The following is a 10,980-nucleotide window of genomic DNA, read 5'->3' as shown; positions in this document are numbered from 1 at the left end:
CATACATTTTCTATATGAACTGTTAAAATAATCTTCTGGGTCCTTGAGGTACTTGCTTTCTCCATCAGAACATAAACACAAACCAAATAAGCAGCTCCCCTAAAGATGAAATTGATAAATTTAAAATACTGGGGGAAAATATTAAAGAAAAAGGTGGAGACATTGTGTAGACAAAAATCTAAATATTCCGGAAGGTTTTTGCATGTGTGCTCTGCATATGGGGAAAATTTGTACACACTAGTGCAATTAACACTAGCTATATTGTTTGGTGCTGCTCAAATAATATGGAATCTTGGTCGAAGTATGGCAATGATTTCACTGTATGGTTCTTCCTGTATCAGCTCAATAGTTTGCTGCTTTTTAAGAACCCAGAAGCTGTAGAACTTTGCTGCAGCTTTTTTTCTGTTTGTGTTTCAAAATAGCTCAAGCAAACATAAAGATTCAACTCCAGTTTTAGCAAGAGCTCACTGAAGACCAAGAAGTTTTGGCAGAGTTCTTTTGTTTCATCTTTTTTCTTCTTGATCTTGATCACCTCTAGAAGCATCTTCATTATCTTCTTTCTCTTTCACCTTTTCCTTCCTTTCTGGCAGAAGTTCTAGCCCTGGTAGTAGCTGGCAGATATTTGGAGACTCTTCTTGAGGTAGATCAATATGGGGTCTTTCCATCTGCTCAACTGGCTGAGGTATCAAGGACCTGGGTCAACTTGTCCAGCCCTTACTTAACTCCCTTAGGTGGAGGTGGGGACATGGTTGCCTTATCCATATTTGTGTTTCCATCACTGACTCCTGGAGGTGGTTCAATTCTTCCAATATGGGCTCATCAATAACATCATGTTGCTGATGTTGCTGTTGCTGCTCATCTCTGGGAGCCTCTGGATTTTCAAATTCCTCAAGGAACTCACCTAAATTATCAGCTTTTCCTCCTTTCCTCCTTTTTCTAAGGTCTTCTGGTACAAGCAGTGTAAATCAGCATGTGAAGATCTTGAGTAGTCTATTATTCCACAAAGGCTGAGCAGGTAAAGAGAAGTGTCTTTCCACATCATAAATTTCTTGGTGGATGAAGTCAGATCCAAAATAGTAGCAATATCAGAATAATACTCAGTTGGGCTCTAATTGTCTTGCTATCCAATTCTTTGACACTGCCAATAAGAATTCTTCCTCTTGACTCTTGTTTCTTTGACAGAGATATCAATAGGTTCCAGAGCAAATACTTCTTCATTTGGAACAAGTGTTGTTTGATCAGTCATAGTTGGCATTGATTCAACAGGATCCATTGAATCAGGACTATCAGGCCCACCCATTGATATGTTGTCATCCTCATCCATATCATCATGTGCAAGCAGTTCTGACAACATCACCCCTGCCTCAGAGAGAGCAGGGGGATGGTTAAAGATACCACCATCATTATTACTAATAAATTTGTCATCTAATATACCACATCATTTCCTTCTCTTAAATCTTATTTTGGTCTTTATATTCGAGATGGTTAATTTTCTCATTCTGATTGCTGGTGCTCTGATCAGGGTCAAGTAAGAGGTTAGGAAATCTCTCCCTTTTAATTTGCATCCTCAAAAGCACTGCCTTCTCTCATAATCTCAAGGTCATCCATTCTAAAGCTGCCAAAATCATTTCCTTGTAGGACATTGATGTTCCCAACTTCTTCTCTCACAGTTCTCTCTTCCACTCTACTCTGGTTTAGGCTGAACAGCTGGGCCACATTGATGTCATCTAAGTGAGGCAATGGTTGATCGAAGTCATGAAATTCTTCAGGTAAGGTAATGGCATGATAAGTTGCTTCCTGATTTGCCTCAGGCAGGTGGACAACATCTGGCTGAAAAGCCATCTTTATCTTAATGAATGCCTCATTACAGTCTGCAAGGAGATATTTAGCTTTCCTGTGATAGATTGGAACTACTTCCAGTAAGAGATGTCCTGATGTTTGAAGTGTCATCTTCACCTTGAGAGAGATGATGCTCTCCACACTGTTCTCTAAGTTACATCCAAACACATGGGCCTTGATGAGCTCCTTACCCCTGATGAACCACTAGCTAGGGTCTGGATGAGGGGCTCTGGGAGGGGAAAAGGGTCAGAGGAGGAGGCAGGAAAGTGGGTGAGTCCTTGTGCAGTGTAGCTTCAGACACTTCCCTTTGCCCCAGGGCCACTGCCCCTGCTCATCCTGCATTCAACTGAAAGAATTCATCACCATATCTACACTTCAAGAAATGTTGAAGGAGGCCTTTAAAGAGAAGCATGATGATAGGTGTTGAAAATATTTCTCTTCACAAAGGACTGAAAGGCATCAGAAACAATAAACAGATGGAAATTATATATGATTGTTTCCTAATTATTAAAATATTTGCAAAAGTTAAGCAACTGTTGGCACAGAAATATTACTCTGATTTGTGGTTTTTAACATACCTATTAGGTTAAGTGGATAATGGATATATTACTATCCAAAGTATACTATTGGAAGATTCTTATACTATAGCTCAAGTTGTATATTGTGGCGGCTTGCTCGGTCGGTAGAGGTGGGGTCTGGCTGCGGACGAGGGGTCGGTCCAGCTCAGGACGAGGGGTCGGTCCCGCTTGGGATGAGGAATCGGTCCCGCTTGGGACGAGGGGTCGGTCCGGCAGCAGACGAGGAGTTGGTCTCACAGGGGTTGCGTGGTTCGGCTGACGGAGTCGCCCGGCGAAGCCGGTGACGAAGGGGTCACCCGGAGAAGCAGGCAACGAACTGGGGACAAGGGAGGCCAGGCCCTTGTTGGGGCTCTCAGGACTGGAGGGCGCACGGCAGAAGAGCTACCGCGGAGACAAGGTAAACACGCAAGTCCAACTTTATTGAGGGAGAGGCAACAGTTTTATAGGGGCTGGGGAAGGCTGATTGGTCGAAGCCACGCCCTGTTCTGATTGGTTGCCGGACAAAGGTCAGTGGGAGGTGCTGGATGGGGGAGGGGTGGTGGTTAGGGATTGGCTGTCACTGTTGCTGGGGGAAGGGGCAGGGTTTAGGGATTGGTGGCTGCTGTTGCTGGGGTGGAGGGCAGACTTGAGTTTCCCGCCCACACCTGGCTGTTGCTGCTGTCGGGGGGAGGGAAAAGGGCAGACTGGATTTTTCCGCCCATGCCTGGCTGTTGCTGCTGTCGGGGGAGGGGAAAAGGGCAGACTGGAATTTTCTGCCCTGCGCCTGTGCAGGGAGAAAGAAGAAGAAGGGTGCCACCCCACAAGGCATCATGTGGCGCCATCCGGGAGGAGGGGCGGCTGTGGAAGCATGGCTGCCAAGAAGGGGAGACCCGAGGGCACTCTGTGCCCATGCCGAGCTTCCTTCAGGGGTGGCAGTGGACCCGACCAACCACCCTATTATGGGTGCAGCAGAATTAGGCCTACCGCGGCTGCTCCCCTCGCCAGGCCAGCAAACCACACTTCAGCCCGAGGGGTGACCGCATTTCCCCCTTCTTTTCAAATAAGGGCCAGGATGGCAGCAGCAACAAGTAGCCGAGGCCCAAGAGGCAGTAAGCAATGAGGGAAGCGGGGCTGAAGAGGGAGGTGAGTATGCCGGGGATATAAATGTACAATTTGTGGGCAGTATCTTGCCGTTGCAAGCAAGGGTGGCCAATGTCCAATTCTCGTTGATCTCAGCGGCTATAAGGTCCATCTGCTGTTAAAAGTCCAGGATGACAGCGCGTTACAGGTGGTTGATCTCTTCTTGGCGGCGAAGAGCGGCAGAGGCAGACTGTGTGATGGTCTGGAGGATCGCAGCGGTGAGGACAAGTCACGTCAGGGCACCAGCGACGTGGTGGTGGCGGCAGCGTCGGGAGTGGTAGAGACGTAGGCGAGGGCAATAAGAAGGCCAAAGTCTCCATGGGCGCGAGAGAGGCCGATGTTAATGGGGCGGGCTGACATGGGGCGGCCCAATCTGCAACGCAATGGGGGTTCAAGCAAAAAAGGAGGGGGGTGGGGGACGAGAAGGGATGCTTTGGATGGCTGAGAAGAGGAGTGAGGTCGAGACAGGAGGAAGCTCCGCAGAAGTATGGGGAGGCAAAAGCAGAAAGGTTATTAGATTCTAGAAAGCACGCCGTGGGCCGGGAAAAGTGGGTTGCGGGCCGTTTAGCGGGGCTGGAGCTGCTTGAGAGCGATGGTGGCATGGGGGGCCGCGGTTACAGAAGCCTTGGGGCACCTGCGGGAAGAGTGAGCAGGAAGAGGTCGGGTAGGAGGAGGCTGAGAAGATGAAGTGGGGGGGGTGTCCTCGGCAATGGCGAGTCGCTGATAGCTGACCTGTATGTATGTGCTAAAAATTGCATTAGCCTGATAAAGCGGGTTATGGATCTGTAATGGGGGTAGAGGGGTAGGAGGGGTATGGACGGGATTAGAGGATTGACTGCTGGAGGTTATGTAGGAGGGAGGCTAGAGGGAGCCGCGCGTGTGGCAGCTTGCCACGGATCGGATGGAGGGGGCTGCCAGGGGGAGGCAGAGCCGGGGGGGGGGCCGCTGGCGTGGAGTGCGCGAGAGTAGCCATTGCCCATGCAGTGTTGCAAAATGGCTGCGGGCCATCCCTGGCAGTACTACAAAATGGTGGCGGGCCACAAAATGGCCATGGGCTACAAGATGGCCGCAGACTGCTTTGAGAAAATGGCGGGGCGGAAACTTCCGGTGCACAAACGGTGTCACAAGATGGCCATGGGCCGCCCTGCGCGGAGGGGTAAAATGGCGGGGAGGGAGCTTCTGGCCCACCCAGGCAGGAAGTCGTCGGGGGGAGGGAGGGGTAAAGGGACCTCCCCTTTTCGAGTGAGGAAGAAGGCGGAAGTCCACCATCTTGAGAGTGCCTCCCCTTTTCGGATGGCGAAGAAGGCAGAAGCCCACCATCTTGGGAGTGCTTCCCCTTTTCAAGCGAGGAAGAAGGCGGAAGTTCGCCATCTTCACCGGCGCTCGGCACTGCAAGATTACACTGTTTAGGGGGACAATTTTTGAGCGTGTTATTAAGGCGCTCGACAAGCGACTCAGAGTCGGAGTCGGAGCCGGCATCAGGATCCCGATCAGGATCCCGGTTAAAGTCGCCGTCCTGACAATCACGGCAGCAGCAGTGGCAGGGCTGGAAGGAGTCGATGGTAGGGGCGCCTTGAAGGCAGGAGCGGATGGTAAAAAGCACCGGTAATAAGCCAGGAGGGAACCTTTTACCTTCCTGCTCCACAGCAGAAGTGACCCTATCTATAAGGCGAGTGTAGGTATCCGGGTCCTAGAGTTGACACGTGGTAAGCCACGGATTAAATGGGAGAAGAAGGTCCCAATATACTTGGAGCTGCTTCAAAGAGATCTTACACCAGTGAGTGTCTACGAGACCGGCGAGGGCCCGAACTTGCGGGGCTTGCTTAGCAGAAAGGATGTTACCCATTGCTAATGGCCTTTTGGAGCCGATAAGAAAAGGGGCCCTTACCTTGAGAGCGCGGCGATGGGAGCCGAGGTGCGCGGTGAGACGAGGGGTCAGAGCCGATGGGACTCCGACGGTGGTCGCGGGCCAAGAGAAGGCCCCGACGAGGGGAGGGCGGGATGACGAGCAGTGGAGCAAGGCAAAGGGGGGCAAGCGCGGAGGGGAGGAGGCAGAGGTGAAGGCAGGGGTGGAGGTGCTCACGCACGTGCTCCTGAGAGTTTTATTGGCACCTCTTAATCATAGCGGGTCGGTATAAGCCCCCGACATGGAAGGAGAAAGCCATCCAGCGATTCTCCCAGACCGCCGTGGATCGTATGAGGTCACCAAGGTTCAGGAGCAGCAATGCAGAGTGAAAAGATAAGAGTGAGAAGAGAGGAGGGCGTAGGGCTGTGGTAGGGTTACTTCAGACATGCAAGTGCACGCTCCCGAGAAATCCAAGGCTCCTCTTAATCATCGCGGGTCGGTATAAGCCCCCGACATGGAAGGAGAAAGCCATCCAGCGATTCTCCCAGACCGCCGTGGATCATATGAGGTAGCCAAGGCTCAGGTAGCAGCAATGTTGCACGAGAGAAGCCCCATGGTGAGAAGGGAGGAGGGGGGGGCGCCAGGTTATGGAGTGAGGCTGTGGTGGGGTTGCACTGCCCCACATTGGGCGCCAACTGCGGCAGCTTGCTCGGTCAGTAGAGGTGGGGTCTGGCTGCGGACGAGGGGTCGGTCCAGCTCAGGACGAGGGGTCGGTCCCGCTTGGGACGAGGGATCGGTCCTGCTTGGGATGAGGGGTCGGTCCGGCAGCAGACGAGGGGTCGGTCTCACAGGGGTTGCGCGGTTCGGCTGACGGAGTCGCCCGGCGAAGCCGGTGACGAAGGGGTCGCCCGGAGAAGCAGGCGATGAACTGGGGACAAGGGAGGCCAGGCCCTTGTCGGGGGCTCTCAGGACTGGAGGGCGCATGGCAGAAGAACTACCGCGGAGACAAGGTAAACACACAAGTCCAACTTTATTGAGGGAGAGGCAACAGTTTTATAGGGGCTGGGGAAGGCTGATTGGTCGAAGCCACGCCCTGTTCTGATTGGTTGCCGGAGAAAGGTCAGTAGGAGGTGCTGGATGGGGGAGGGGTGGTGGTTAGGGATTGGCTGTCACTGTTGCTGGGGGAAGGGGCAGGGTTTAGGGATTGGTGGCTGCTGTTGCTGGGGTGGAAGGCAGACTTGAGTTTCCCGCCCACACCTGGCTGTTGCCTCTGTCAGGGGGAGGGAAAAGGGCAGACTGGATTTTTCTGCCCACGCCTGGCTATTGCTGCTGTCGGGGGAGGGGAAAAGGGCAGACTGGAATTTTCCGCCCTGCGCCTGCGCAGGGAGGAAGAAGAAGATGGGTGCCGCCCCACAAGGCATCATGTGGCGCCATCCGGGAGGAGGGGCGGCCGTGGAAGCATGGCTGCCCAGAAGGGGAGACCCGAGGGCACTCTGCGCCCATGCCGAGCTTCCTTCAGGGGTGGCGGTGGGCCCGACCAACCACCCTATTATGGGTGCAGCAGAATTAGGCCTACCGCGGCCGCTCCCCTCGCCAGGCCAGCAAACCACACTTTAGCCTGAGGGGTGACCGCAGTATATATCAGATGTAGTTAATCCATGATGTGTTATACATGCACACTTATAGTAAAATGGCAACCAACATTTGATAAAGAATTATAATTAGGAGATGTGATTAATCAATAAAGAATGAAGGCTTATTATCAGACAAAAAGAAAAACCCAAAAACATTATACTAAGTGAAGGAGGCCAGATACAGAGAACTATATATTGCATGATTCCACTTATTTAAAATGCAATTATAAATCAGTTTATAAAGATGAAATTAGATTGTGGTTATGTAGCACTGAAGAAGGAATGATAGGGGTGTGGAGTCTTTCTTTTTGGAATAGTGAAAACTGTTCTAATATTTCTGAAATGATGAATGTACAACATTGTGATTATACTAAAAGCCCCTGTTTATACACTTTGGAGAGATCATATGGTATTTGAATATATCTCAAAAGTGCTTAATAAACCAGTAAATAATTGTGTAAGAATAGCCAGAAATAGCAACTATGTACAGCAGAGGAAACAGAGATTGAGAGGTGAGAAATTTTCTTGTTTGTTTCTGTTTTTTAAATTATTGTTGAAATACTGAAAATGCTTTAATAATGTTTGAACTGATGAACAACTATGTGATAATACCAAATACCATTGATTGTATACCTTGGATGAATTGTATGCTTTATTGATATGTATTAATAAAATTGATTAAAAAATGAAGACCTAGTAGGGGAAACATGAAACAAGGAACAAATGGGACCAAGCAAGTAGCAATATGATATAATTAAACCTAAACATATTTATAATTACAATTAACTAGTCAAACACCACAATTAAAAGGATGAGATTTTCTCATAAGATTAAATGCCAGACCCAATTTTATTTTGCCTTCAAAAATGCACTTTAAACATAAAGAAAGAAATACATTAAATATATAAAAGATAAATAAAAATGTACAAGTTAACACTAATATAAGGTAGACTTCAGAGCATAGATTCTTTTCAGAGATAAAGAAGGTAATTCCAGTGATTAACAAGATATTAACAAGATAACATAAAAATATCAAACACTTCTCCAGCAAATAACACAGCCTCAAAATATGTGAAGCAAACTGGTAGAACTAAAAGGAGAAATAGACATCTGAACAATTATAATAAGAGTTTTTGACCCTTCCCTCTTGCTATTAACTTCTGAGGTCAAAGACTGTATTCTGTATGGTGCAGTCTTTTGGGTTTTGTGAACTTGTAGCCCAATATAAGACCATTTGTTAAATGTTCAATGTGCTTTTGAAAATAATAGCTTGAAATTTTGTGGTATACTCTTCTACAAATATCAGCTGGGCCAACTTGGTAAATTGTGTTGTTCAAATATAAAAGGTATCTTTATTTTTATCTGATGGTTTTATCAGTTTTAGTGTACCATCTACCAAATTGTTTCAATACAGCACACTTTTTCCATTAGTTCATTTTGTCCTCTTAGTTTTCCTTCATATATTGTCATGCTATGTCTTTATATGTGTAAAATTTTCATGCCATCTTATTTGATGAATATTTCAAATTGATATTTTAAATTGTAAAGGTAAAAGCAAATATGTATAATTGCATTAAGGAATTGGCCTCCAAATTAGATTGTGCAAAACCAGGAAATAAATTGTTTAGGGTATAAATTGTTTTTATAGAAAATATATGCCTGTATTTAAACTTATTTCCCTGCAATTATTTTAAATCATATTAATGTTTATACATTACTAGCTATACAAGGCATTAAAGCAATTACAAATATAGATAATATAAAAATGCATACTTATATATGTGGGGTATAGTATCATTTAACTGCAAATGTTCTGCAATAAAAAATTTCACATAAAATAGTTCAAAACCACTGTATTTCATCGATTATCCACATCATCAGACTGAAATAATAACTATCTTAGAATTAAGAGTTGCATTAGCACTGTTTTTAATTGGTGTTAAGAGTGTTCCCAATTCACAGACCAAGAAAATAAGTACTGCAATATGAAATGTTGCTACATTTTGGATATGTTGATTCCATATGACTGTTTTAATTTGCCAAAGGTTTGCCAATGCAAAGTACCAGAAATGTGTTGGCCTTTATGAAGTATATTTATTTGGGGTGAATCTTAAAGTTCCAAGGTCATGGAAAGACCAACTCAAGGCACCATAAGAGGTGCTTTTTCACCAAGGTCAGCTACTATTGTTCCTGGAATTGTTGGAACATGGTGAAGCAAGATGATGACCGACCTCTGAGAGGTCTCTGCCTTCCCCTCCAGAATCTACCATTTCTTGGAGCTCATCTGTGAGTAACCAGGTATAGGGTTTATCTTTTTCCAGGCCTCCTATATCAGTTTTGGCTGTCCTGCTCTCTTCCCAAGTTCAGCTGCAAGCTAGCAGGTATATAGCAGGGCTGGTCTCCTCTTGACTGCTCCATGGGGTCAGCTTCTTGGGGCTTTTGTGCTTAAGCAATTCTTTTTCTCACATTGCAGAATCGAATATCCCAGCTCCCTTTTATCCTCTGTCTGTCCCTGTTAGTCCATTTATATCAGAGCCAGCAAGGGGGTGGGCACTCAACCTGCATTTCACCTCAGTGATTTAGTTCAATCAAAAACCCTAAAACAATCTTATTAAATAATCTAATCAAAGGACCCTCAACTGAATTTAATGCAATTGAAGGGTACCACACACCCAGAGGAAGAGATTAGTTTACAGGTATAATATTTCTCTTTTGGGGATTCATAAAATAATTTCATACTGTCACAATGGCTAATTACTTTTTACCCACTAGAGATTTACTGTGCAGACAGCAAGCATTATAAGCATTATAGGGATTATGGGTCCTCAGATATGAGAAACCTATAGGAAACTCTCCTGGCATCCATATGTCAATCATGTTGTTTTCTTAATATATTTCAACAATGTAACAGAAGCTTTAAAAGTGAAATGGAAATAAATGAACTTTTTATGCATTCTTGTCAAAAGGAGTTGAATATCTACTAATAAATAATCTTAACCTTAAATTTTCTAAATTTACCACTAACAAATGGTTTGTAAATAATATTTTTGGCATGAACAAAATGTAGCTATTGAAAATCTATTCTATAATATGAAAAAAAACAGGAAAAATATCATTGATCTATCTTACCAACCACACCTTCATTGTATGCTTCTGTTTTATAAAGATAAAATATAGGGAAACGGACTTTGGCCCAGTGGTTAGGGCATCCGTCTACCATATGGGAGGTCCGCGGTTCAAACCCCGGGCCTCCTTGACCCGTGTGGAGCTGGCCATGCGCAGTGCTGATGCGCGCAAGGAGTGCCGTGCCACCCAAGGGTGTCCCCCGCGTGCGGGAGCCCCACGCGCAAGGAGTGCGCCCGTGAGGAAAGCCGCCCAGCGTGAAAAGAAAGAGCAGCCTGCCCAGGAATGGCGCCGCCCACACTTTCTGTGCCGCTGACGACAACAGAAGCGGACAAAGAAACAAGACGCAGCAAATAGACACCAAGAACAGACAACCAAGGGAGGGGGGAAATTAAATAAATAAATAAATCTTTAAAAAAAAAAATTGCCTTAAAAAAAAAAAGATAAAATATATTATTTACATTTTAGGGATATTTTAAATTCATGAATAAGTATATGATTATCTGTTTTATAGTTGCATATAACAGGCAACATTACTATATAACATCTTTATTCTAATATTCTAAAGATTTAAAAGAGATAATTAGAAAAAAAAATTTTAACATAAAAGTTTTAGAAAATAGCCTTAAGCACTGATGTTTTAGGCATCAGTGTATGTGCAAACCTTGGAGGGGAAACCTAGAAAAGAAGTATGCTTACTTTGTTTTTATGCAGATTCAAAATACAATACTATCCCTTAGAACTCATGTTAAAGTCCCAACAATTAGATATAGGCAATAAAGTTAAATTTGAAACATTTTCAAATAACCTCATCAACATGGGCTATCTTGAAAAACTTATC

The 10,980-nt window shown here is 45.8% G+C and overlaps 1 pseudogene; it reads right to left on the bottom strand.

The window, feature by feature from the left end:
* Positions 1 to 275: 275 nt before the first annotated feature.
* On the bottom strand, positions 276 to 4,138 carry LOC101417522 (double-strand-break repair protein rad21 homolog pseudogene; annotated as a pseudogene).
* Between the last annotated feature and the right edge of the window lie 6,842 nt (positions 4,139 to 10,980).

This window comes from Dasypus novemcinctus, chromosome 15, assembly GCF_030445035.2.
Source record: "Dasypus novemcinctus isolate mDasNov1 chromosome 15, mDasNov1.1.hap2, whole genome shotgun sequence".
Classification (NCBI taxonomy): Eukaryota; Metazoa; Chordata; class Mammalia; order Cingulata; family Dasypodidae; genus Dasypus; species Dasypus novemcinctus.
Note: the sequence above shows the minus strand (reverse complement) of the source record. Positions and strands in the feature narration are given on the sequence as shown.